This window comes from Choloepus didactylus, chromosome 2 (assembly GCF_015220235.1).
Source record: "Choloepus didactylus isolate mChoDid1 chromosome 2, mChoDid1.pri, whole genome shotgun sequence".
Lineage (NCBI taxonomy): Eukaryota > Metazoa > Chordata > Mammalia > Pilosa > Megalonychidae > Choloepus > Choloepus didactylus.
In genome coordinates this window covers 238,758,395-238,785,662 of record NC_051308.1, presented here as the reverse complement: position 1 = coordinate 238,785,662, position 27,268 = coordinate 238,758,395, and the positions used below count along the sequence as shown (strand labels likewise).

The following is a 27,268-nucleotide window of genomic DNA, read 5'->3' as shown; positions in this document are numbered from 1 at the left end:
GGGGGGGAGCCAGGAGGGCCGCCAGGGAGGGGAAGGGCGCCGAGAGTGGCCCTCCTGGCTGTAACCAGGGCGGTGCTGGCGGCAAAGAGAGGAATCCACCGGCCGCAGCGAGCGCGCGGGGCGCGGGCCGGGCCTGCCCTCCGCCGGGCCGCCTCTGATCACGTTTTCAGGGCCACTGCCCGCCGGCGCAGACAATGCTGGGGGGAGCCTTTGAAGTCCCAAAGAGATGCCGCGGTGGGAGCCGGGCGAGTCGCCTCCCTGCCCCCATCCTCCTGGGGGCAGGGGGCCAGCGAGACAAAACCCGGAGCCGGCCGCAGCCGGGCCCGAAACGCGCGAGACAAAGGGAAAACAAACAGGTTTGGAGCCAGGCGCGCGGTGCCGCGTCTGGCCCCCGCCCCCGCCCCGCCGAGCCGCGGATGATGGATGGCTGCAGCCAGGCAGCTCGCCCGCCGGGCAGGCCCCGCTATTTACATAACACTGGCGTTCCACCGGTCACCTCTGACACGGCGCTGCCTGGGGCCGGGGGCCCGGTGGCCCCGCCGCTCCGCCTCGCACCACCGGGCACTGAGGCGGCCCGCGAAGGCCCGGCCAGGCCTGGGCAACAGCCCCAGGCCCGGGGGAAGGTGGGCCCCGACGGCCTGCTCTCAGACCTGGGGTCCGCGGCCTCCTCCCCTGCCAGCCTCTCAAGGAGGACGGAGGCGACCACCCGGGGCCAGCGGCGGCCGCCTCCGAGGGGAGAAGCTGGGTTGGGGTTCTAGGGTTTTCAAGCAAAGCTTCTGGGAGAGCCAGCAGTGGTGCCCGCACGGGGCAGACGGCCCTGCAGAGATGCTGCCGGCAGCGGGGCGTGGGATCCCTGGCACCACAGGTGCCCCTTTGCTTCCCTGAACACGTTCCCTGTCTGAGGATCTGCACTCCGCGTGGCCTCTGCCCACCTCCAGCCTGACGGCCAAACCGAGGAGCTGCTAACCGGGTCCAGGGGCTCCCACCAGATGGGCGGCATGGTTCCAGTTTTCTGTCTCCATTTTCCCTTCCCTCCTTGGGTGCTCAGCACAGGCAGCCCAGCCCGGGGTGACACCAGTATCTGGCGTGTGATCATCGGTGGGGGGAAAGATACGGGATGAGGAAGCAGGCTCAGGCCTTACCTTGTAGCGGGTCCTAGGGGCTCCTCTTGGCACACCTGGGGGCGTCACTTCATCCTGGGGAGGCAGAGAGGAGGACCGTTAGACCGGCACCTTTCAAGGAAGGAAGTCCAAGTTTCCCCACTGCATGCCCTCCATCCCTGACGCCTGACGTGCAGATGGGCCAAGGCTCCAGGGCTGCCCAAAGGGGTCTGAGTTTCAGAGGCGCTGCGTGGGCACTGATCTGGCTGTATATGCCAAAGTCAGAGAAGACTTCCGAAAGGGGTAGGGGCTGAGCACGGTGGAGATATGGCCTTCAGGGCATCCCCAGCTGAAGAGGAGGAAGTCGGCCCAGGCCATGCACACTCGGCCATGGAGGCAGAGATGGGAGTTCTGGGGAGGGGAGCTGGTTTGGGGGCCTCTGAGGCAGTTGCTGGGGCTGAGCAGGGGTCCCTGTGGACAATGACAGACAGAAGACACAGCACCTTACTCTTTCCTCTCTTCCTTTGACCCCTGAACATAAAAATGGCAAACACCAAGCTGTGAAGGTATAGCAAGCGGGTAACAGAGGGACAAGGGTGGACCAGGGACCACGGGGCCAAGGGGCCACAACTCCACAGGAGTAGGTCACCCGGCTGCACCTGCCACCCCAGGTCCTACCGAGTCACAACAACCCAGGCCCGGGGATCTGGGTGGGAAGAGGGAGACCAGCCCAGCACTGTCCTGTGTCTCGGCCAGCACACGACTCTGCCCAGCCCCCTGCCAGGTTCCAGGCCCAGAGAGTGAGTTTCGGGAGCCGGCTTCAAATGTGGAAAGAAAGCGCAAGGAGAGAAAGCACCACTCAGCCTGCTGCCCACCTGCCCGGCTGGCCCCCCCAGGGCCTCGGGACCCTCACCAAGCTCAGTGGTGGGGGCTGGGGGGTAGGTGTGTTCTGTTTCTTGCGTTTTTCCTCCCCTCTCCCTCATTTGAGGCTTCTCAATTGATGCAAGAGGAATAACGCCAACTTCCTTAGGCTGTGTAATCCCCGAATCAGATTGGGGGGATTGTGGGAGGTGAGGTGACCTTGGACCAGGCTCCCAGAATGCCATCCGGTCCCGCCGCTCGCTCTCCGGCTCCCAGGACAGATTTAGACAGAGAACGCTAATTGTACTTGACGTGTCCTCTTAAAGGAGGGGCTGAGTCCCTGGCGGCTTTCGCTGTCTTCACTGGGTTGCCTGGCCCAGGGTGCCTACCAAGGCCAAGCCGCCCTGCTGGACCCTGAGCTGTGGGAGGGCTCGGGGTGCAGTGGGCGTTGAGCATGGGGGAGTTGCTGGGTTGCTGCCCCATGGGCCTCCGAGTATCCAGCTGACAGGTCCTGCCTGCCCAGCCCACCCCAGGGCTGAGGGCTGGGGTGTTCTGTGGGTGGCTGGAGAACAACGAAGCTAGAGGGCAGCAGAGAGGAAGTGGGGAGGAGAAGTCAGCAGAGTGGGGAAGGGAAGGAACGGTGGAGAGGAGCGGATAGCTGGACGACGTGGACAGGCACGCAGGGCAGGGCTTGGGGTCCCGGGGCATGAGCCACGGGCTTCGCTCAGAAGGTGCCAGGTGGGCTCGGCTGTCAGCACTCACGTCCCAGGGCTCAAGGCCCAGCATTCACATCCCAGGCCGTCCCGTCCACCCCACTCTCGCCTGCCTGAGATCTCTCAGGGTGCCCCGGGCAACCTCCTTGAACCCCCCAAAGCCCCCCAACTCCATAACTCCAGTATCTCCCTTCTACCACCTTTTTCTCCCCTTCCCTCCTCCCCAGCAACTGTGCATTTATTAATTCATGAGGCACTAATTAGTTCTTTGTTTAATTTTGTGTTAAACAGACTGACCGGAATGATAACGACTTGCAGTGCAGTGTTGCTGTCCCCAACCACCCCTGTTTTCTGACAACAAGGGAGCGCAGGAGACCGGAGTGCTGAACCCAAATCCCTCAGCAGTTGCACTTCATTAAGTCAAAATGTGACAAGAAGCTTAGAGAGCAACTTGCAGATCTGATCACAGAGAACAACCGGGGAGGAAACTTTCCAGGAGTTGGCCGTGGGTGGAGGAGGGCTGGGGAGGGGCCGAGTCACCCACGACCGGGGATTTGCCCAGGGTCCTGTCCTGCACCTACCTGGGCAGGCAGCCTGGCTGACGGGAGCAGGGAGGCAGTTTCCAGGTGGGGTCTGGGATACTGGGCAGTTTCTAGCACCCCAGCAGGGCCCCTGGAAGTGTCCAGGAGGCCAGCTTTGTCTCTTTGCTTGCCGGCATCTCTTGTCTCTCTGCCTGTCACTGTCCCCTAGGTCTGCCTCTGGCCTGTGTGGTGAGCAGGCGGGCAGACCCAGGGCCTGGTGGCACATGGGAATGCTGCTGGGCTCGAGGAAGGATTCTACAAGGCCAAGGGTAGAGTACTGCAGCCAGGAAAACCCAGAGGAGAGCAGGGCTCCTAAACATGGAGAGGCTGAAGTAAGGGAAGCCACTCCTAGGTAAGAAAGAAAAGGAAGATTCTTTCTCTCCACTTCTAAGGGCTCTGGGATCATGGCAGAAAGTGCATAAGAGATGCCAAGTTACCCACTCTCTGCCATCCATCCATCCATCCATCCATCCAACCATTCCTCTGTCCATCTGTCCATATTGCACATATTCTGACCAGAACACTGGGGAACCCAAAAGGTTCAGGGTTCTGTGCAAAAGTCCATGTTCTAGAGCCACTGTGGTGGCAGCAGGCGGGCAGGCAGCTGAGCCAACAGTGACAACAGCCTTGGGGCCTCTTCCCTGTTGTCCACGTGAAAAAGCAGGCCCTTGTTCCCACAGACATTCAGCTCCTAGCCCCATCAGCCCATGGCACACACGAGGATGGGGTGGCATCAAAACCAAAACCTGACTAAAGGCCATGCACCTGCCTGGTTGTCACCTAACTGTCATCTCCAAAGACTCAGGCAACATCTGCATGAAGGAGAACATGGAAGGGGATGTGAGCTGGAGAGAGGCACACAGAGAAACCAAGCTGGCAAGTGTGAGCCTTGTGGCCCTCCTGCTCCCAGCACCAAGAGGAGGTGTGGACAGGGATGAAGATTCTGTTGCCTTCTTCCCATTGGCCACTGCGCCGCCAAGGTGTGTCCTGACCCTCCCTCCGAGAGCCCGCCCAGCCAGCCGGCCACGGAAGAGAATCGCGGGGGCAGCTGGCCCGTCCCTCCCCTGGCCGGCTCTGACATGCAGGGGTCTCCCACCCTGCCTGGCAGCCCTGGGCTGGCTTCTGCTAATTTGCTGTCAGGCTGCCTAAGCAAACCAATTAAAACTAATCATTAATTATAAAAGAGAGCCAGAGAGTAGACAAGAGGGGAGAAGGTGGAAGGCACAGATGGGAAGGTGGAGGAGAGCTGGACGGAGAGGGGAGACCCAGCGGCACGCAGGGGACTCAACGTCAGGCTTGGCGGGGCCAAGGGCTGGGAAAGGCCAGAGGCCCCCCCAGGCCCAAGAAAGGCTGGAGCGAGGGGAGGGCAGGAAGGCTGGCCAGGGTGGCGGGAGGGGCCCCCTGAGGACAAGTGGGTGAAGGGGGCCGCCAGGAGAGAAGGAAGGGTAAGAGGGAAGGGCGACGGGACCGAGGCCGCGTACCAGGACCTGAAGAGGCCGCCTCCACCCGTGGTCCCCTCTGGCTGGAGCCAGCGACTCTCTAGGACTTGGCTTGGCCGCGTCTCACCCATGGCTCCCCAGCTCCATGTTTATGAGGCGCGGCTGATTATGCAGAACCAGGCCAGGCTCCCGGTCCCTGTCCCCGTCCCCGACACTCCTACCTGCTCCCCAACCCTTGCAGGCCACGGAGGCTCTGGGCAGCTGTCGGGGCCGCCCGTCTACCCCCCAGTGCTGTCTCCTCCCCCGTTGCATTTTGTTGTTGGTACACACACACACACACACACACACACACACACACCCGCTAAGGCTAGGGCCCTTTCACAGGGGCTGGGGGCGATGTCAGCCTGAGGAGGGGGGCAGGGCAGACAACAAGGGGCAGTGTCATGGAAATGGGCACTTTCCCGGAGAAATATTCTGTTTGGCTCCTTCCTGCATTGAGTTGCTGTCAGGAGCCTCAGTGAGAGTCACACCATCCCGGGACCAGGCGTGACAAAACCTATTTTCTGCCTCAAATTTGATTGATTAAAAAACTTTTTAGGAAAACCATGTTAAAAGAGTGGGCAAAAAAAAAAAAAAAAAAAAAAAAAAGTGAGAGAGAGAGGGAGGGAGAAAAAGAGGGGAGAAGAAAGAAAGAAGAGAATGTGCTAGAGGGGGCCGAGGGCCGGGGAGGGAAAGGCCGCGGCCGGAGCCAGGCATCACCCCGGCAGGAACGCCAGGGGAGGTGTGTCCCTGGCAGCCACGGCACAACCCGGCAAAGCGGCAAGGCCACAGGAAGTGAGGAACTTTCACACCGTGGCCTGCGGGACAAGCCAGCAGGGGCCAGGAGCAGGACGGGGGCGCAGCCGGAGCCGGGCCACTTGTGCCCCGGGGAAACGAGCCCAGTGCCCCAAGGCAGAGAGAGGGCAGGTGGGGAGCTCACCCAGCACCAGGAGTTGGGGGCGCCTCTGCAATGGCTCTGGGGTTTTCCAAACAGACTTGGGGACTTGGGTGGGACTTGGCCAGAATCTCAAAAAATCGATATAGGGTCGAGAAAGGGACTACTAGGGGTGGAAGAGGGGTTTTCCCACCTTATTCTCTCAAAAGCTCTGGCTCAAGAAATGCTTTTAATAAATTAAAAAACAAAAACAAAAAACAAAAACCACCCAGGGCGCCATCTAGCATCACGTGACCCCTTTTCCGGAGTGGGGAAGCCTTGCTAGTTCACCCCAGCTTCGGGCCCTCTCTGCCTCTGACTCGCCCACTTGGGCCCTCGGTTCCTTTGCTGGATGCTGCCCTGCCCGTCCCCACACCTGGGTCGTCCTCTCTCTTTTTCACCATTTCAGAGATGGATCCAAGCAGCCAGGACAGGATGGGGAACTCAACAGTGAGGGGCGGCCTTGCCTGATCCTTTCATGGCTATAGAAGAAGGGCCGGGCCTCCCCCCACCTCCCAAAACCCCTCGGGAGGAAGACAGCCCACCTCCCAGTGACCAGCATGGCCCGGCGGAGAGGCCCCTGGGCTCCTGGGTGCGGCCCGTCCTCGGCCCAGAAGGAGGGTCCACAGCAGCGGCCTGGTTGGTGCTTCCTCTCTCTCTGGGGCCTCAGAGGTCAAGGGTGGGCTTGTTCTGGCCAAAGAATCAGCAAGAAATTCCCTCCAGAGTGCTGGGGGGAGGTGCTCGACCTTGTCCGCTCCACTCTTTGCCAGCACAGGCCTCAACGCAGGCGAGGCCATTCCTCTGGACAGACAGATGTCCAGAAAGACCTCAGCTCCTCCAGGTCTCTTTCTCCAGCCCCTCCACCAGGTAAATCGACCCCTAGATAGCTCCCCGAATCTGCCCCACAGCGCAGTGAATGTTTATCGGGCTCATCCTGTGTGCCCGACACTGCCAGGCATGAGGAAAAGGCAGCAGAAGATGGCGGACGAGGGAAGGCACCGTGGCGGCACCACCCGGCTTGGGGTCCTGCCCCCAACTGCCACCGACTGCCGGGGGAGCCGGCGGGCAAGCTGCTCGCCCTCGCTGCACCTCAGCCTAGACCCCCACCAAGACGCGGGGTAACCAGAGCACCTCCTTCAAAGGCAGTTTGGATTTCTTGGGCACCAACGCCATGCTGGATCCTGTCCCAGACCCAGAGAACAGTGGTGAACCAAAGCCTCTACCCGCACGGGGCTTCCACTTGTGCGGATCCGATGGAATAACGTTTAGTATGTAGTCAGCGCTCAAGACACACTACATGCCATCAGCTTCCGGGGCCCTGCCTCTAGGAAGCTGGGAGAGAAGAGAGATAGGTATTTCCCTGCAGAAGCTGAACGAGGGCATGAGAGGGACCGGGCAGATTCGACAGCAGCCCAGTGGGTGCCCCTTTCCCCCAGTCTTAAAGAACATTTTGAAGACTGCCTGGGGCATTCCCAGGCCTCCAAAAGTGTGCTTTGGGACTGCAGAGGGACAAGACAATATGGAGAGGCCCAGGGTGGTTACAGGGATGGGGCCTCTCCCCTGGAACTTTCACTTGCCAACTGGTCCCTCTGCACTCGCCCCCTCCTCCCGCTCGCACACATCCCAGCACCCACGGCCCTGGCTCTCCGTGCTCCCCAGCTCCCTTCCGCCACCACCCAGGATCCTCGTCCAACCAACTGCTCTCTGGATGGGGAAGAAGGGTCTGAGTGGGTAACTTCCCCACCCATGGGTGCTCCAGGGCTCCTAGGGCGGGGGGAGTCCAACCCCACGTGGACAGCTGAGGCTTAACCAGACAGCCGGAGAGCCGGGCCCAAGGGGGCAGCCCCCAGCCCCTCGCTCCCGCCCTCCTGCCTGTTCCCGAATGCGTGCACACACATAAACCCCTGCCTTGGCCCAGGAACTGTCAGGAGATCAACAAACAAAAGCTGCTTCTTGACAGGGAGTCATTTATATTTTAGCTTCGTTCCATTATCCTAACGAATCCTTCATCAGCAGATGCAATATTAACAGCCGAAAATCAGCTCATTACATCCGGGGGGATTTCATCAAGATGGCAATCATGTATGCCGCTCCCCAAGCCTTCCAGAGGCCAGTGCGGCTGTTATTTATTTATTTTGTTACTTATTTATTTAATTTTGGGGGTTCTTTCCACATAATTGCACCGCATCTCAGATCTTTAATAAATAATTTGTAGGTCCTGAACTGCAGACAGCTTTGCTCTCTGCCACAAGAGCCTGTGTTAGCCAAAATATTTACCAATATTTAGAAGTCATTAGAATCCGGAGGGAAGTGGGGGAGGGGGGGCCTGTTCTTCTGCAAACAGCCTGGTTTGGGGCTGTGGTGCTCGTCCCTCACCCCTAGTGCTCCAACCCCATTTCTTCGTCCAAGGGGAGTTGTCCTGGACACAAAGCTCCCGGAGGGCAGACCCAATTCTGTCTCAATTAACATGGGGTGTTCCTGTGAGCCCACAGAGAGACGAGGCCATCACTGAGGATACCGTTGAGCTTCCCAAGGCTGCCGGGGCCTGGGACAGGGGGCAAGGGGCCTCCAGCCTGCCTGAGCCGCAGCTGTGCCTGCCCAATGCCGGGGTGCTCAGCAAGGGAAAACTTCACCCCATTCCCTCCAGCTGCCAAGACTGAAGAAAAGTCTCCCTTGGCCACCCATAGTTACGCCCCCAACTTCAAAGTGCAGGAAAAATATATCAGGCCGTGAGATGGGCACTATCACAAGTCCAGAAGGGAGACTTGTTCCATTTTACAGATGAGAAAACTGAAGTCCAACAAAGTTAAGTGCTCTGCCCAAGGCAGTACAGCCAGGACAAGGCATGGATCAAGGACTCAGAAGTGGCCATGCCGAGCCTACACTCTTTCCACCAGGCCCAGGCCTGCCAACCGCCCTGCCCGGCCCCCCAAAGGCTCCTGGCTCCCACCCACACGGCCGGAGTGGCCCCTGGGGTGGACATCCCCCCACCCCCCGGGCTGGCCATGCTTTCATGGCTTTTTCCCAGCGGGGGCTGGAGTTCTGCCCAGCCAGGAATGTGCTCCCAGGATGTCAATTCTAATCTCCCCAGCGCGCTGACAGAATTAAGCTCCAGTTTGTCCGACAACATCCCAAAGTTTCAGAAATCCAGGGCAGACTCTCTAATCAGGCTGCAGGACAAAGGTCTGGCCTGACCCTGTCACTTCCATTTACTCCTCCTGTCTGTCTCGGGGCCACGGCCTTTCTGCAGCTTCCTCCACCCTCTGCCCCTTCCCCGGTCAGCTCGGCCCCCACCCACCCAGCCCGGCTCCTGTTTCTCCGCCCAGCGTTTCCCTTCCCTGGGCAGCTGGGCTAATCCTGTTCCTCCACTGTCGAAAGCCAAGGAATTCCTCCAAGACTGACCTGCCTGCCTGTGGCCCCGGGGCCTGTGGGTCTAACCTCTACCAGCCTCCCTTCAGTTACTGATGTTACAGAGAAACAGGCAAGTGCAGGCCCGGCCTCTCCTGGGCTCCAGGCACGGGATCCTCAACCCACAGCCTTCAGCTGGCCTGACTTTGGGTTCCCCAGAGCTGCCCTGAAGCATCCTTTGGCCTTGCCCAGCTTCCTGCTTGAGGGGTCAGCTCCTCCACTCTGGAAAGTCTTGGCCCCTCGGCCATTTTGAGGGGACCTATGTGGGCAGAGACCTCTCCTCTTCAACCAACTCCATGTGTCACCAAGAAGAACACTGTGTGTACAGCAGCAGAACAGCTGAACCTGGGCAAGGACCCCAGGCCCTGAGCTCTGCTGGACAATGGGGCCATTTATAAAGGAGTGAGGAGCCTGGGAGCTGGGCGGCTGAGCCAGGAGAAGTGCCTCTCTGCAGCCAGACAGAGGACAGCCCCCAATCCTGGGAGCTAAAAAAGCAGAGAGGCCTCCATCCCCACTACCACAACACCCAACTCATTCCCCTTCTACATGGTTCCTCGTATGAACCCAGAGCTCTAAGACCTGCATTCCTTTCCACACAAAGCCAGATGCACAAGCTGGTTGGAAGAAGCAAAACATGGACAGCACGGCTGGACAGCGGCTTAAACACAAATCAAAAGATCTGCGGGGAGCGAAGGGCACAGAGACGAGTGGGGACTGTCGGGAAGACCACTGCATGGGGCTGTGCTCGAGCCTGGGTGCCGTGTAGCTGGACCAGAAGGGCAGGGGATCCCCAAGAGAAAGCAGGGGCAGGGGGACAAACACCAGAGTGGGAAGAGAAGGTTCAAGGAGAAAGACGCAGAAAAATGGGAGTGCGGCATTGTTTCTCACGGACCCTCCCGAAAGCACAAGAAATCTGGACCGGCCAGGGTAGAGGTGCCCCCCGAGAGCTGCCCAACTAGCAGGTAGCACAGAAAGTTCCAGAATGCTGCAGGTAGGCAGGGCCATGCCCCAGCTCCTCTGGCTTTCCCCCTCTCTAGCTTCCTCAGCCACACTCTACACAGTGAGGACCCCCTTTCTCAGAGCTACAACGGCAAAACACGGACCAGTCCCTTCTGCTTTTGGCCAAACATCTCCCCCTATCCTGAAGTTGGCCCTGCCCTAAGCAGCGCAGTTGGCCAGGCGGCTGGAGGACAGACCAGGCCCACCTGGAGAGACCTGGACGGGCAGGGCTGGCGGGGGGACAAGAGCAGGAGATGAAAGCAGCCAGTGCATAGGCCCAGGAAGGGAGGGAACAGCTCTCTGGCCAACCCTTTCTCTTGGAAGAATGAAAACAATTCTAGTATTTTCACCTAAGAGTAGAAAAATCTACAAAGCCCTTGAGTGGAGAATGGAAAACACCTGCCTGTGAGCACTTACCCAGAGAGGCCCACTGACCCCCTACCCCCACCCCAGCCCCTCGGCCCGTGACTCCACAGCTCCCCCAAACTTCCAACTTTGCCCTCGGCCTGCCTTGACTTTCCTCCCTCGCAGTGCTGGGGTGTTGGTGAGTTGTTAGTTTTTGTGCCGTTTTTTTTTTTTTCCTTTTTTGCTATTTATCAGCAGATTGTGTGGAGCTGAGTGGTGTGAGCCTCACCCTGCTAAATAAAGCTTTGGTATTTCTGATAAAGCCATCAAATTCCTTATCGCACCGACACAAAGTGCATTTAAAGAGACAGACACCCTGTCCCTCCACCAGCCACTACCCCCTCCACCCGGTTCAGATTTCCAGCTGCTCAGGAACTTCTGGATCAGAGGCCAAATTTGGCTTCTGAGGAGGAGAATGGGGGGAGGGGGAGGAGTAGGCAGAAAACTGGGGGGCCCGGGCTGCCCTTTCTACTCCCGCCCACCCGTGCCAGTGCTGCCCGGCACCCTGCACCAGGGGCTCGGGTCCACAGGGTGTGGCTTGGCGCTTCCTGACCCAGCTGCGGAACCAGAAGGGGAGCTATCAATAGAAACGTCCTGCAACAGGGGACGTCATCGTAAACAGGACAATCCTGTGTGGGGACAACAGCCCGCGGTGGGAGGAAGAGCCCCGGGTGGGGCTGAGGGGCCTGCCGAGGCGGCTCAGACACTGGGGGTGTGTCTAGTGGCCTCAACCGTGGCAGGAACAGAGCGGGTGCCCCGGGTGGGGCCCCTGGGGCCTGTTCAACCCCGAGCTGATGTGGGGAAGCAGCGGCACCGGTCGGCGCTCACGTCAGGCTTGACTGTCGGCCACGGGCCTGGCCGAGCCCTGACTCCTCACACAGCCCGGGGCGGTCGGCGGAACCATCACCCCATCTGACAGTTGAAGAAACCAAGGGTTGCCCCAGGCCCCAGAGCCCGCGAGAAGCTCAGCGACGGGGTCAGCCAGGCTTCCCGACGGCCGTGCCAAAAAAAGATGTTCTTCCTTAAATGATCCATGGAGTTTAACTCCCTGCTAAGCTCCCATCCGCCTCCCCATTTGTGACCCCAACAAAGACAGGCCTTCCCGCCTCCCCATGTCCCCTCCTGCCTCCCCTGGCCCTGGCTCGGCAGCCCAGGCCCTGCGCCCACACACAGCCTGTTGGTTAAGGAATCAAATTTATTATTTTTAATTATTTTGATTTATCAAAGCAGCAGCTACAATCATATTAAACCAACTTGGCTTCTTGGCATTTAACAGATACAGCTGCCACAGGGCTCCCCCAGACTCCATAAAACAACCAGCCTGTCCACCTGCTCTCCCAGGAGCACACCCCAGGCCCCTTCACCAAGAACCCAAATTTGAGGGCCCCTGGTCCCCACCTCCATCATCGTTCCTGCCCGTGCAGCTGGCTGAGGGAGCTGAGGGCACAGCTGCCAGGTGCCCTTGGAGAAAAACCACCTCTGTCCCCCAGCCCAGGAGACCCAGGTGGGGTCCCATTCCCCTGAGTAGCACGGGCAGACCTGAGCCCACCACCCTGTCCGCTGCCATCTGCAGCGGCCTCCTTTATCCCAAGCCTGCTGACACTGGGCACTCAACAGAGATGAGCTCTATGACCCCTGCCCTATGACCCCTGCCCCCGGGAGGAAATGTCAGTCCCTGTTTGCAAGAGAAGAAACAGAGGCTCAGAGAGATGAGCTGATTTGGCCAAGGCAGACCGCCCAGAAACACCACGAGGCCAAAACTCAAATTGGTTCCATGCGAATTGAAAGCCTCATTCCTCTGACCATTCCATACTACCTTCCCTTTAGGCCTTGGAGCACCGTCCTGCCCAAGCACTGTGGCTAGTGGAATGGAGTGAGGTGACAGAAGAGAAAGGATCCCGAAGTTCAGGGTGAAGGCCCAAGGCTGCAAACACCCAACATTTAGAATCTGGGCACTTGGGAGGGAGACCTGCAGCCAAGGCAGCACCAAACCCACAGGCTGTCCCAGAACGTCCAGTTCCACCCAGGGCACGAGGAGAGGCTGGTATGCCTGAAGGGTACAGGAGGGCACGGGGTCGGCAGATTCACTACTCAACCACATATGTATGCCCTTGGATATCATCCAATCCAGGGGCCTGTGAGCCTGGCACTGCAAGGGGAGACCCAGTAAGGCACGAGAACAGAGGAGCTGGGAAATGTCAGAATCCAGCCAAACTGCTTGCAAAGAGGCTGGGGACTCTTGCTGGCCTGGAATGGGCTAAAGGATACCCAGAGCCCACCGGGGCAGCTCCAGCCCCTCAGGCCGCTCTGAGGGGTGAAGAGGCAGGCTGTGCACAGAGACGGAGGGTTCTCTAGGCCTCCTCCCACTGGCCCTTGGTGCAGAGTGTGTGTTCACACACATGAATAATAGGCCATTCACATTTGCAGAAAGGAGGAAGCCACCCAAGTCACCATCGATGGATGAATGGATAAACAAAATGTGGTGTCTCCATGCATTGGAATATTACTCAGCCATAAAAATGAATGGAGATCTGATACAGGCTACGTGCTATGGAGGCACCCTGAAAACATTATGCTGAGTGAAAGAAGCCAGCCCCAAAATGACAAATATTGCATGATTCCACTTACATGAGGCATCCGGGAAAAGTAAATTCATACAGACAGAAAATGGACAAGAGGTGACCAGGGCTGGGAGAAGGGGAGTGGGGAGTGACTGATGATGGGTCCAGAGTTTCTGTCTGGGATGATGAAAAAGTTCTAGAAGTATGGCTATAGTTACACATCATGATGAATGTACTTAATGCCACTGAATTGGGCATTCAAATGTGATTAAAATGGTAAATTTTAATTTATGAACAATTTACCCCAATTTAAAAAAAAAAGGGAAAAAAATCTGAAAACTTACCAGTTCAAATAAGCAGATTTTACTATAATTAATAATAGTAATAATGGTCAGCTGGGATTCTAACTAGGGGTCAGACTCCTGCTTACCCCACTGCACCCCCTGCTCCAGCTCTGGGTGCAAGTTCTGAACTCAGATGGGCAATACTGGGCAAGTTATCTGGACTCTCTGAGATTGAGTTTCCTTATCTATACAATGTGTGCAGTGACAGTGCCCACCCTGAAGGCTGTGTTGAGGATTCGGGGAGATAATGAGGGAAAAGCTTTTGGCAAAGTGTCTACAGATTTTCTATGTGCAAAAAGTAGTATCAACGACTGCCATCACCATCATCATCTAAGCCCCTTTCTAACCAGGACACAGACCTGGGGATTGTGGCTTTGGAGCTGGCAACAAACAGCCAAAAGACTGGGGACCAGGTTGGAAGTTGCTGTGCTCCCCAATGAGTCTGAAAGGGGTCAGAAACATCTAGAAGAGGCTGTCCCCGCTGCCTGCTCAGAAAACTCGCTAGAGCAGGGGCCAAGGAGCTGGAGTTCAAGGCAGGGGGGAAACCAGGAGGACTTGCAGCAGTCCCATTTGCCTATCAAAAACTGTACATTCACTGAGCTTTCGACAGGGACTTGTGCCCTAATATGGGCCCAGCAGCTTTCTGGGTTATTTCGAGTGCGTGTGATAATGACTCCAGGCTTTGCTTCTGCTGCCCCCAGAAAACTTTCCATCTGGGGAGAGGGAGAACAGGTGGCAAAGAGTGAGAAGGGCGCAGGGAAACCCAAGGTCAGAGAGCGTGCAGAAAGTGGGCATGGAGGGGTAACCAAGGGGGAGAGAGGAAAGAGCGTGTTAGCCAAGGGGCAGGATGAGAGAGGGAGGGCATGGAGAGCTGGGCAGAGCAAGCCAAGAGCTCAAAACACAAGGTGTGCCCACAACCACTGTCCTGGGAAATGGGCCCTGGCAGGACAGCCAGTGGCTCCAAACAGGGGCACCAAAAGAGTAAGACTTGCCTGTCGTTCTGGAGGGCTCCCCTTGGCACAGGAGCCAAACTGGGGCTCCTGGGCCTTGGGTGATGGTCCAGATGCCTGGGGGCCCCTTGGCCCCTTGAATTATTCACATATTAATTATCTTTCCGCCCAAGCTTGGCCCATCAACTCCAGACTGTGTAGGGTTAACCGCAGGCGGAGGGGCTGGCTGGCTCTGCCTTCACTCACCTCCATTTCTACTGCTCCTATCACCTACCTCCCCCATCCCCTGATCTTAGGAAAAAAACCCATCAAAATAACTATTTTATGTCTCCAAATATGCAGATCATTTTCTTTAATGAAAGATGCTTGACGTCTCCGATCCAATTAATATGCAAATGCAGGAGAGGATTTATTTGTGACATTCTGTCTGGGTGAGAGAAAACAAAAAAGGCCTGTTAACCAAAACACTAATTGCTGTGACTGATTGTCACATATCATCATTTTCATAGGATCTCCTCCATTCCCGGCTCTCAGGGAGCTCGAAACCAGGACTCACTGCCACACGGGCATCAAGGAGAAACAGGGCGACCAGCGATCTGCCAGCAGGGCCAAGGAGAGTGGAGGTGCCGACTGGTTCTAGTCCTTTCCAGGCCCCTCACCTGTCTGCCTCCCTTCCGTGCACGTGCCGGTCCCCAAGTCAGGAAGAGGGCGGCATGGATCTCTCCTGGGGTTGATGGGCAGCCTCAGCCCAGCAGACCCACCTGCCTTGGTGGAGGCGACTCTGCTTTCCTGCCACCTGATCCTACCTGCTGGGAAACCGAGGCAGGGTTTTCTGGGCCACGACCCTCCCCTTCTCTGCACTTGCTTCTCATGCTGTATCTTTCACCTCCAGGTCTTCAGCGTCCTTGCTCAGAAGGGCCACTAGGGAAACCGAGGCACGGCAAAGCATCCTCTCCTTAAGATGGCATGGGGGGGATCTAGGGAAATGTTTGTGGACTGCCGGGCACTCACTGTGGCCGGGCAGACACCTGCCACCCCGTCACCCACCGCGGCTCAGACTCCTCAGGAGGACCATAGGGCTTCCTCTGCCTCATGTGCTTTGGGAGAGCGGGGTGGGGAGCACATGCTGACGGGTATGCTTGTTCCCAAAAGCCAAGGGGGAACTGGAAAGGACAGGTTTTGCTCATGACACTAAATTGTAGGACAAGAGGGTTTGGGGTGCCACACAGGTCCACACTTGAGGCCATGAGGGTGGAAGGTTCGCTGGTGCAGCCTTCCTCTCCCCACCCCACCATGGGGCTGGTGGACAAGGGGGTCTCAGGGGGCACCAGATTTGGAAGGCCAATCACCTACCATTCAAGCCCTAATGTTTGAGGCACTAGAAGGTAGCCCCTTCTACCTTCCTGTCAATTCTCTGGAACTCAGCCGAGTTTCAAGGACATTGAAACTGGGGATCGGGGAACTGAGCCTCACTGAGGGCACAGTGAGGGAAAAGCTGTGGTCTGGGCAGCCAGGAAAGGCATGGAGGAACCCCAGACTCAAGGCACGGCTGAGCGGCAGGCCTGGAGTTAGCACCCCTGAAGCCGGGCCAGGTCTGGCGTCCGGCCCCAGCGTGCGATGGTGGTGGGAAGGTGGCACATCCCGGCTGACCCCCCCAGCTCAGGCTCCCCTGTCTCCCATCGCTGCCCAGCTGCCTCCCTCTGGCGACTTGTCCACGGGCCCCCAGGGAGAGCTGGCGCCAGGGCCGCATGGGGCAGACACTCTGCCCCCCAAAAGGCCTGCCCCCGCACCCCGGGAACAGGCTCAACAGGATGCCATGCGGGGGAGCTTGGAAGCCTTCCGGGAAGAGAGCGGCCTTGGCACCGGTCCTGCCGGGAAGGAGGTGAGCAGAGCCTGCCACTGTCTGCGGCTCACCTGACTCGCGCCCACGGCGGCTCAGCACCAATGGGCTGTGTGTGGGCGCAGACGGGAGGCCCACATCATGGCGCCAGGAGCCCAAGGGGGAAGGGCAGGTGGCTGGGGAGCGGCGGTCGGGCAGCAGGTCAGCACAGCAGAGCCAGAGGTGTGAAGGCCTTGCCTGCCAGTGGGCATGGTGGGCAGCAGGTGGAGAGATCCCAGGGCCTGTCTCAGCCAGCCTGGAGGTGCCCACTGTCCCTGTTCTTGCTTGCCACCACTAGCTGAATGAGAGGGGTCAGGCCTTGCTCCTACTTTGCCTGTGCCCACCCCACAGGCATTCACAAACACAGCCCTTTAGGGCACTGGTATGCTTTCTCTGTGGCATGATTTAAAGCCCCTTTAAAACCAACCCATCTGGACGTTAAAACCTCTCATAAAACAAAGGAGTAAGCGGCTTTGGCTTTGAGCAGTCTATTAAAGCCAGACGCCTGCCCCCCACCCCACCGCCTCACCCTTCCCCCAGTGCCCAGCCTGGGGGTGGCACATCCCGCCAGACGTGGCACCCTGCGGTTTGGAAGGCGCAATGGGCCCTTGGCCGGGTCGGGCTAGAGCAGGTTCCCAGCACTGGGCGGAGGCCCTGAGCTCTGCAGGTGCCCTTGTCCCTTAGGGGGATGGCCAGGACCCTGGGGCATCAAATTAGCAGGCCTGGCTGGACGCTCCCTCCCGCTGTCTTCCTTGGCCCTGTCTCCCACTTTCTCTTCCCATGGTGTGGAACTCTGGGTCCAGATGCCTAGAAAACGTGTCCATTTGTTGCATTTCCCTCTCAACCCAGATGAGCTCCAGGGAGGTGACGGGAAGGTGAAAGAGGCCCTCTCTCACCAGCTGGCCTTTGCCTGGACATTTCAGGCGGTCGCCCCAGTTCAGCACAGTCTTGGCTTCAGGTACCCCAACCCCGAAGCCCGCCTTCCACTGTTCTCGTGAGTTCTTCCAAAGCCCAAACCGCGACAGCATGGGCCAACCCCAAACTCACACCCAACCCCTCACATCTGCCCGAGACTCGTGGGTCACTTCATGCTCTTGGTGGGGACGAGGCTAGAATCAGTTTCCTGATTCCAGGACCCCGGAGATTTTCACCCCAGAGCCCTCCCCTCCGGGAGAAGGTGCAAGCATCCACCCCAACTTTGCTGAGAGGGGTGTAAGACTCCTGCCACGCCAGCTTTAAAAATATCCCAGCATCCGCTCTGCCGGGTCAGGGCAAAGGTCACGTGGTCAGAGGCTGGCTATAAATAGGCAGCAAACCTCCTCGCGGAGCCACGGCCCCCTCCCCAGCACCAAGAACCTTTGGAGGAAATCAAAGTGAGCACAACTGTTACCAAGTCACTGCTAAAATATTTACCAGCCTGGCGAAGTGCCGAAGGTGCTTGGCACCGACTGTTTGCTTATTTACAAGGCTGTTTTAAAGGGTAGAAAGCAAAATAAGGTAACCTGAGCTATCAAACTGAGGGGACCGGGTGGTACCAACCAGCTGTCAGCTGGCCCAGGCATGAGGGGAGCTGGGACGGCGTGGATGGGGCTCTCTCCCAAACAGGCTGGAAAAGACAACAGGCGGGCTTTGGAGCCCAGGACTGCCCCAGATGACCAGCCCCCATCGCCAGCTGGGTCCCCAGCACAAGCCCCAAACTTGCCCCCTGAGGACACTGCCAAGGAATCGCTCCACATCCAGAGGCAGGAGGGAAGGGGCCCTAGCAGCCCAGGGAGAGGGGAGGCACCCGGGGGCGGGGAGGCGCAGAGGAAAGTGGGCGCAGCGGGGCTGGCCATGATTCCCAGAGGGCGACATCAGGGAGACAGACGGGAGACCTGGGGAAGAGAAGGCACACAAGTGTTCTCTTCTTCCTCTGTCTTTGAAGTTCCCGTGTGGTTTGAATTTAATTTTGATTTTCTCAACTTTAGCAGATTGAAGTTGAAATAACCTACAAATTACTTAATGTGTTGTAAATCTGGGGGAATTCGGGAGTAATGGGGGCCACATGTTGCCCGGGAGGAAGCCCACAGAGCCGCGAGGGGAGGCGGCCCTTGCAGACAGGCAGGTGGCGGTCCCAGGCGAGGACTCTCCACAGCTCCCCGGGGGATGCCCGCCGTGCTCCCCGGGGCGGAGGGGTTTCCCCTGGGGGTGGGAGGGCGGGGAGGACGCCCGAGCTGGCCAGGGAAGCCCAGATGGGCACGGTGTTAAGACCACAGCCTGACCAAGTCGCCGCCCGGGGCAGCCAAACAGGCCGTGCGCCAGGCGCCCGCCAGGCCCCTCGGCCGAGCCAGCGCCGCTCTGGCCCCGCTCCCTGCCCGGCCTCGCGCTGCCTGTGTGTGGCTGTCAGCTGAGCTCCCACCTCCCTTCTCCCCCCCACCTCCCGCCCTCCCTCTTCAGCAGATTTCTCTCAAGTACTAAGCCATATGGTTCCAGTTAAGCTCCATATTTTTCCTTGTCGATTGAAGAGACACACTTTCCTCTTTGCCAGACAGTTTGCAGATTGCTCTGTTGGCTCAATTTCTTATTGGATTTCTCAAAAAACCTGACATTTTAAATTAATTTACAGCCACAACAAAAAGAGTTCAGAATTTTAATGGTGTTGTAAGTAATTTTTAGGTAATCCACTCCAGATTTTGATATTAACCTTTGAAACTTGAGTTCATTCAGCTACTATGTTGCAGAACACAGTCAGACTCCAGGCCAGGGGGAGCCCAGGCGGGGTAGGAGGGCAGAGGAAGCCGGGTTGGAAGCCCCCTGAGGGGCTGGTGCCAGGGGATGGTCCTGGCCCTGGGAGTGACAGGAGGCCCAGGGGCCTGCTGAATGTTCCGGAAGGACCTGCCGGACTCAGCAGGGGGCAGCACCCCCAGCCCTGGGTCCCTCAGTCGCAGGAGACACGCTCAGGGCTCCGCCTCAGTGCACTAGGAAATAACGATGATAAGAGTAATAATAATGATGACAGCGTTTGCTGAGCGTTCACTATATGTCAGGCGCAGTATTAAGTGATTTACATACATTATCTCATTGACTCCTCAAAACCACCCCAAGAGGGAGGTATTATTACTACTACAAATAATAATATTAATTGTTGATGTTTATTGAGGCTTTCCCACGTCCCAGACAGACCTAAGCCTTTTTTATACCCTACCTCATTATATCCTTATGGAAACCCTGTAAGAGAGAGCCGCTGCTCGCATACTCATATAACTACGGGAAACAAGGCACAGAGAGGTGAAGGGAGGTCCCCTACTTTTGGCTGCTACTGACCAACCGTCAGAACTTGGGGATGCTGTTTTTCTCTGGCTCACCCCACACCTCTGTCACTCCTTTCCCCAAATGCTCACAGCCTACTCATCACCACCATCCGTCCTTTCTGGAGCGAGAGGGAGGTGGCAGAGAGGTGCGGCCCTCCTGGCAGGCCGGGCTGGGGCCCACTGAGGACGCCACCTCTTCCCCATGCTACCCGGGGCCGAGCTGAAGGCTGCAAGCCAATGCGGACAGAGGAAACCCTGGGCACATGGACCGGAGCCCTCGCCAGCATCTTTACTAGGCGCTGGCACGGAGCAGCCCCTGCCTGGGTTCGGTGCCAGCTTACTACAGCAGCAGATTGTTAGCATTCCTTTCCTTCAGGAGTTTCCCAGGCACCCGGGAAAGGAGATGCAAGGATGGGGCACCCGCCCAAGGCCATCCCAGTCCCTGGAGGGCCCTAGCTCCAGCACTGATCTGAAGGGAGCCCAAGGGGCCTCTCAGGGCAGAAAGAAGCTGGACAGGGTCTTCCAGTGAACCAAGGGGACTTCCTTGGCCTTCTCCCTGCCTTTGGGGAAGACGGTTCTGGGAATGAGTGAGCCCCTGTGAAACCCACTGGGCAGTCACACGAATAGCAGTGCACGAGGCTTTGGGCCAGCATCTCCACCATTAAAGCAACGATGGACGAGAGAGGTGGCAGGCAGGAGGGAGGTGGGAGACGTGCAACCTTCTACTTGACCCGCTTTGCCAGTCAACAGAGCACATGAGAGAGGACTGAGTATAGACACGGAAGCAGAGAGGGAAGCAATGCAATGTCGAAGTATGCAACCCGTGAGGGAGGACGGAAAGGAAGAGTGGACAGAGGGATAGGGAGAGCTGGGCAGAGGGAGGAAGTGGGCTTGCCATGCTTCCAGGCCTGCGGATGCTGGGGGACTGAGGTGTCCATGCAGAGTGGTGGCTGTTAAGCCATGAGGCACCCCTCTTTCAAGTCCAGATGACAGCCCTCACAGTACAGGGAGAAGCCCAGGACCCCAGGCTCTTGCTTGGGCATCCATCCATCCATTCATCTTTCCTTCTCTCCCTTCCCTATTCATCCATCCATTCTCTATTCACCCATCCACCCATCCATCCATCCACCCATCCATCCATCCATCCATCCATCCACCCATCCATCTATCCATCCACCCATCGATCCACCCACCCATCGATCCACCCATCCATCTACCCATTCACCCATCTATCCATCCATCTACCTACTCACCCATCCATCCAATCATTCATCCATCCACCCATCTACCCATCCATCCATCCATCCATCCATCCATCCATCCAACCATCCACCCATCCATCCACCCATCCATCCATCCATCAAATTATGCATCCAATCATTCCCAACTGTTCACTGCTGACTATTCTGGGTACCAGGTTTTCCCTGCGTCATAGGAATCCAAGAAAAGATAGAAACGTATTGACTCAGGAATCTCACCCCATTTCCACAAGGTCTTTGAGAGATTAGGCATGGCCCATCAGTTCTCCGAGGTGATACCAATGCAACGCAATGCCCGTTCTCTAAAAGGCTGTCTCAAGGCTTTGCCCTTTAGGTTTCTTTTCCTTCCTTCCCTGAGCCCCCAGCCTGGCTCCCAGACTCCAAGAATCAGAAAAATCTTCCCCCAGGTCCCGTGAACAGCAATAATAACTCCTGTCCTTTCACCACTTCCATGGAGAAAAAGTGTGTAAGTCATAAATTTCAGGGTGGCAAGGAACCCCCAGAAATAAAGCATGGCAGAGAAGCTGGCTTTTGCCTTCTTCATGATCAGAGCTGCCAGAAGGCCCAGGGCAGCAGCTGCCAGGGCTGCCCACCGCCTGTGCCCATTCTGTGCCTGTGCCCAGACGGTGCAGACCTTGGAAACTGTGGGGCCCCTGGCTAACCGCCAGGCAGCATGTACGAGTGTCGGGGGGTAGGGTGGGGGGTGATTTGGGCTCTCCATGCCCCCGGCACCATGCCAGCACGTGGAAGGTTGAACTCACCCCTGGCGGGATGCCACGTGCCCTGGGAGTGGGCATCTGCTGGCACGGAATCACGTGGAAAATGAGTGGTCCTACCACCGTCCACCAATCGGGCCTCCCCCCTTCCAATTCACAGAGGTGCATCCGCTCTGGCCTAGCACAGTGCTGAGTGGGGGGGCCCTCCAATGTCCCCCTAGCGCCATGCCCGTCTCACAGCGTGGGCTATCCTGATTGGCACCGGGCCGCATATGGACAGATTCAGACACCCTGCTGGACCCTAGCCAAGCTCCGAGTGGTTCTCCCAGTTGGCCTGAGACCACAGACCGGGCATCTCTGTGTTTGGGACGATGGTACCATCTACACAGCATAATGGCCCATGGGTCTGGTGTCCCCCCTCCATCTACCCATGTTCCATCACTCCACAGACCACAGAAAACGCTAGAAGCCTTCATAAAATTGGTTGTAACGTCCAAACTCTATGTAAAAATTTAAATGAGTCTCCTTCCCCTCCTGACCAGGACAGTCCTACCCAACTGATTCAATTTTCGTTTGCATTCCAACTGAGGGCGTGAACCCCAGAAACTTTCTGAATTGTTTCCCTCCCTAGTGTCTACCGGCCTCTCGCTCTCTTGGCAAGTCTTTCTTTCTTGCCTTCTTTTTTTATTATTATTATTATTATTTTATTTTTATTTCCCCCTCTTGGTCAGGTTAAAGCGCTCCTGAGGGGTGATTGACGGGGGTTGCTATGGAGACCCTGGCTTGAAAAAAAGCCTCGTTAGTTGCCAACTCTGTGTGTTGTTGTTTTACAACTGTGACCGAGCGTCACATGAGAGGGGGGACAGCTGGGGGCCGGGCAGCACAAAGGGGAATGGCTTTTTAATGGAGTGCCTGGTCGGCGCTTGAAGACTCAATAAAGCGTTGCTGGTGAGTCCCCTCGCTGGGCCCGGCCCAGCACATGGGGGCCGAGGCCTTTTGTTCCGCAGGAGCAGGGCTGGGAAAGTTGGGAAAACCAGCCGCTGAGAGGTGAAAACAAGAGGCCTTCCCCCCACCGCTCACCGGACAGCTATTTTCTCTCACTCTCAGGGTGCCTGGATCGAGGGGACAAAACCCAGTGTCTGGGACAGGCAGCCGTGCTGTGGGGGAAGGGGCGCGGGCAGGAGAGGGGAGCCGGACCCCACGGCCCTCAGCGGGAAGGCAGGTGGCCGATGGGAAACTGGGCCGCGGGGCCGGGGGGCAGTGGGAGCCCAAGCTGCAGGCGGGTCAGAGCCCCAGCGGTGAGCAAGAGGGCTGCGGAGGGCTTTTCTGGGGGAGGAAGACAAGGATACGAAGCGCTGATTCGTGCCATGGGCCAGGAGAGAGCGGGTGTCCATAGACGAGGTCCAGAGTCCCATGGGGCAACTCCTTCTTCCCTGACACCCTGTGAGGACCCTCAGGGCTCTCTCTCCCCTCCGCTCCTTTAGGACCAGCCCTGACCCAGGCAGAGGCCAGAGGGAGCCAGGAGGAGGTTCTGAGCATCTTGAATTAGGCCTTTCCGAAGGTCGAAACCAAGTCCCAGAACACCTTTCTTCAGCCCTGACCAGAGGCAGAAAGGGGTAGCGGATCTCAAAGTGTGGTCTGTGGACCTATGGGGGTTCTAGAGAACTTTCTGGAGGGCCCATAGAGTCAAAACTATTCTCAGAATAAAACAAAGATGCATGTGCCTTTTTCACTATGGTAGCATCGACATGGATGGTGCAAAAAGCGACGATGGGTAAAACTGCTGGCCCCAAGTCACAGTCGTGGTGTTAGTATCCACTGCCAGGAACTTTCAGGTTAAAAAAAGAGAAGAAAAGATATATTCACAAAGCATGTCCTTGTGAAGCTATAACAATTGTTAATTTTTATTAAATCTTGACCCTCGAGTACATGCCTTTTTAATATTCTGTGTGGTGAAAAGGGAAATACACATAAAGCACTTGTCCTGTGTACTGATCGCTTTTGTTGGGGAAACGGACCCTGTGTCTGTTCGGGTTGAAAGCTGAACTAGCCGCTTTTCTCATGGAACAGTTTTTACCTGAAAGATCGACTGGAGACAAACTAGGATTTTTCAGATTTGAGTATTAGGCAGACATTTTCTCAAAAGCAAACAAAGCAAACCCATCACTTCAAGGGAAACAACTGATGGCACTTTTGTGATAAAATCTGAGCTTTCAAAGTGAGAATCAGAATTCTGGAAACGTATATCTGCTGGTGTGACTCTTATGGCACCTGAACGCTTAAAGACCTCTCTGTTGAGACTGGTGGTGATGCTGAAGTGATTTCTTAATCTCATATGATGAAATGTTTCAGCATTTGGAAACTCGCATTCCTCGGTAAACCAGTGTTTTTCCAAATGACCAATGCACAAGGTTACAAAATCATGCATCAGGGAATGACTCATCCCAAGTGCAAGGCAGACCAATGGGTTTTAACGTAACAGCAAAAAAGGCCACTGATGTGGTTTCAGATTCCATTTTGCAACTGACTTTTGAGAAATTATCACTTGTCAAGTTTTGGTGTAGTATCAAAGAAGATTATTAGCCACAAATCTCTGAAAAGGTGATTAAAATACTCCTCCCTTTTCAACTGCATATCTGTATGAGGCTGGATAGTCTTCAACTATTTCAACCAAAACAATATCTCACCTTAGACTGAATGCAGAAGCAGGTAAGAGAATCCAGCTGTGATCTATTAAAAAAGGCATTCAAGAAATTTGCAAAGATGCAAAGAAATGTCACTCTCTTCACTAAATTTTGTTTTTGTTTTGGAAAATATAGTTATCATAAAAATATGTTCTTTATGTTAACATGTAACAGATGTATTATTTAATGTCGCTTAAAAATTTATGAGTAAATAAATGTCGGCCAAATGTCTCAGTTTTAATTTCTAGTATGGTAAATATTGATAGCTGTAACCCACGTAAAACAAAGCTCTTTGGATCCACAATAATTTTTAAGAGTATAAAGGCGTCCCGAGACCAATTAGTTTAGGACCCGCTGGCCCAGGGCCATGGAAGCAGAGGCTGGATGCAGCAGGGCTCCGTGGAGCGGGCTCCGGCAAGGACAGTTCTCCACCCCACCGCTGGCAGTGGTGTGGCCCTGGGATCTGAAGGCCAAGGACTACAGGGTGGGATGGTGCTGGCAAGTACACTAAGAACGACCTACGGGCCTGCAGGGGCTTGGGGGGGGGGGGAGCCCGGGAGGTGGCCATGTCAGCCCTCGGCTTGAGCAGGTTTTGGTCCCTGGTGGGTGGCAGCATGGGGATGCCAAGGAGGTAACACAGTGCCAGGCACCCCACTTCCACCCCTGCCAGAATGCAAAGAGGAGCTGGTGGAAGGGGTGCCCAAGAATTTAGAGCTGAACGGGGATTCTTGCCACCAGTATGCAATTCACAGGATGCCCGGGGCCCCTTCCCAGGGACATGTTAATTATCTTCCCCCGCTGGTCCCGTGGGTTACCAGGCTGGAAAGGAGCAAACATGGGCACCAGCTCATTTTGTTCTGTTCTGCCTGGGAATATCAACGGTCCTTGGCCCCAAGCTGGGCTGTAGGGCAGACATGTGGAATTTTCCAAGAAAACTTCAAAATCATCACTGAGAGGGAGAGATATTTGAAAACTGATCTGGTGGAGAAGAAAGAAAAGAACGCGGGCAGGCCAGTGTCCCGGGGATGCCTAGAAAACAGGAGGCTGAGGAGGTAAAAGCCAAAGCCATGTGTTTTCCTTTCACACACAGAGTCCTAGGACAGGACCCAAACTTGACCTGGGGCCCTGGGTCATACCTTCCTCCTGTGATTTGAAGCTCAGGGACCCACAGGCCCTGCTACTTCTGCTGAGAATGGCATCTGGACATCTGACCTGCCAGCCAAACAGCTACATCCAGACAGCCTGCTACCTGGTGTCACTGAGCAGAGGCTCAGGGTGCAGCACGGGACAACACACTCCTGCACGCTGGCCTGTCCCACAAACTTCCCCGGGAGCCAGCTTTGTCCCTGGGATGACATTAGATGCTAGGTGCACATTGGGGACAATGGCAGAAAGCCCTCAGCCCTGCTCTTCCTTTGCTCAGAGGCCCACAGAAGTCCCAGTAAAGTAACCAGGCAACTTCAACCCAGTGGGACGGGTGCTGTAACTGCAATGCTGTGGGGATAGGGGGGACGGGGGGGAAACCTAACTCAGTCTCAGGCAATCTGGGAAGGCTTTTGGGAGGAGGGGGCACTTATTGTAAAATGCCTGGAGAACATGCTCAAAGAGACAGTGCAGAACAATAGATAGGAGCCTAGGTTCTGGAGACAGACTTGGACTGAATTCTGTGCTGCTACCTCTAAGCTCTGTGATCCCAGGCCTCAGACCTCTCCTCTATAAAATCAGAGATGATCTCAGTACCTGCCTCTCAGGGCGACCCTGAGGACTGAGTGAAATAATGCAGGGAAAGAGTGTGACATGGCGGTATGTCCTAAGCACTCAGTAAATGTTAACTATTATATTTAAAACTGTGCAGAGTCCCTGATGCCCAACCCAGAGTGACCCACAGCAGGCAGAGATACCAGCCCAAAGTGGGGGTGCTGGTACACCCCTGACCCTAACAGCCTCAGTCACTACCCACCACCCCTAGTCTCCTCAACACACCACAGACACACACCGGGCCGCAGGGGGAGGGACAGGAAGCAGATAACCCCAGGGCCTGGCCCAGCGGACGACAAGCAGAGCTGGCAGCCACCCACCCTCATCTGGACCTGTGAGGTGTCAAGCACGACTCTGTGCTGATCTTGGAGTGCATCTTCCTACAAGAAAGACTCCAAGTCACCTGCCTGGTAAGAAGTGGGGGGAAAAAAAGAACAGAAAAATCCCACGGCCATGCCCTCCCCTGGAAAAAAAAAAAAAATTCTAGGAAACAAAATACAACATCTTTTTATTTTGTTTTTTTCGGTAATTATACTAAAGATGAAAAACTCATAATAAACATCTCCCAGTCCCCACCTGCTAACAGTAATTATAATAGACTCAACAATAAATGGTAAAGCAGGGCAGAGCTGCATCTCGGGAATTCTCTGGGGCATGTGGATTAGCTCGGAAAGCCTGAATGATTAAAATACACTAATTAAAATTTTGTGTTCCTTGGTAACTCGTCTGCCTGGGCCCCTGGTGTTGGCAAAATGGGAATTACCGTGACAAAAGCAACACAGAGGGTTTTTGTTTTAAATAAAGAAAAAAAGGGAGAGCGAGAGAGAAGGGAAGATCTATATAAACAAGTTCGACTCCAGGAGAAAAGAAAGACGACGTGATTTTCTCGTTTTCTAACCGGACCGCCAAAATGTTTGGGCTGGAAAAGTGGGAGGGAGAGCTCGGGCCCTGGAGGGGAGAGCCCCTCGGCCTGCCCAGGGGGTGCTGCGGGGGCCCGGGGAGCATGTGTCCAGGGGTCACCGTTTAAAAATAATTACTGGAGAAGAGAGGGTGGGGGCGGCCGTGCCCACCCAGTCGGACTTTCCAGCGCATTCCTCTGGGGCGGGCCCCACACCCCCGACTCCCCGCCCCGCAGCCAACGGGACCCTGGGAGGACGCAAGGGAGCTTCTACCCCACTGCAGTTGCACAAAAGAAACTGAACACTTTTGAGTTGCCCTTAGCAACCTAATTGCATCAGTACATTGCACACAGGAGCCAAAGTAACTGAATTTTGATGAAAAGACGGCGGTAATTTACGGCATCACAAAATTAGTTGTCATGGCGACGGGTTAATTACATCTCAAATTA

At 56.2% G+C, this 27,268-nt stretch overlaps 1 protein-coding gene across 2 annotated transcripts in view; it reads right to left on the bottom strand.

Moving 5' to 3' along the window:
• Positions 1–27,268, bottom strand: part of CASZ1 (castor zinc finger 1) — a 144,247-nt gene that overhangs the window by 65,058 nt on the left and 51,921 nt on the right. For both annotated transcript variants that reach the window (XM_037828544.1, XM_037828545.1), the window contains exon 3: positions 1,143–1,196. The gene's annotated coding sequence lies outside the window, so the exon portion shown is untranslated. The remainder of the gene's footprint in view (positions 1–1,142; positions 1,197–27,268) is intronic.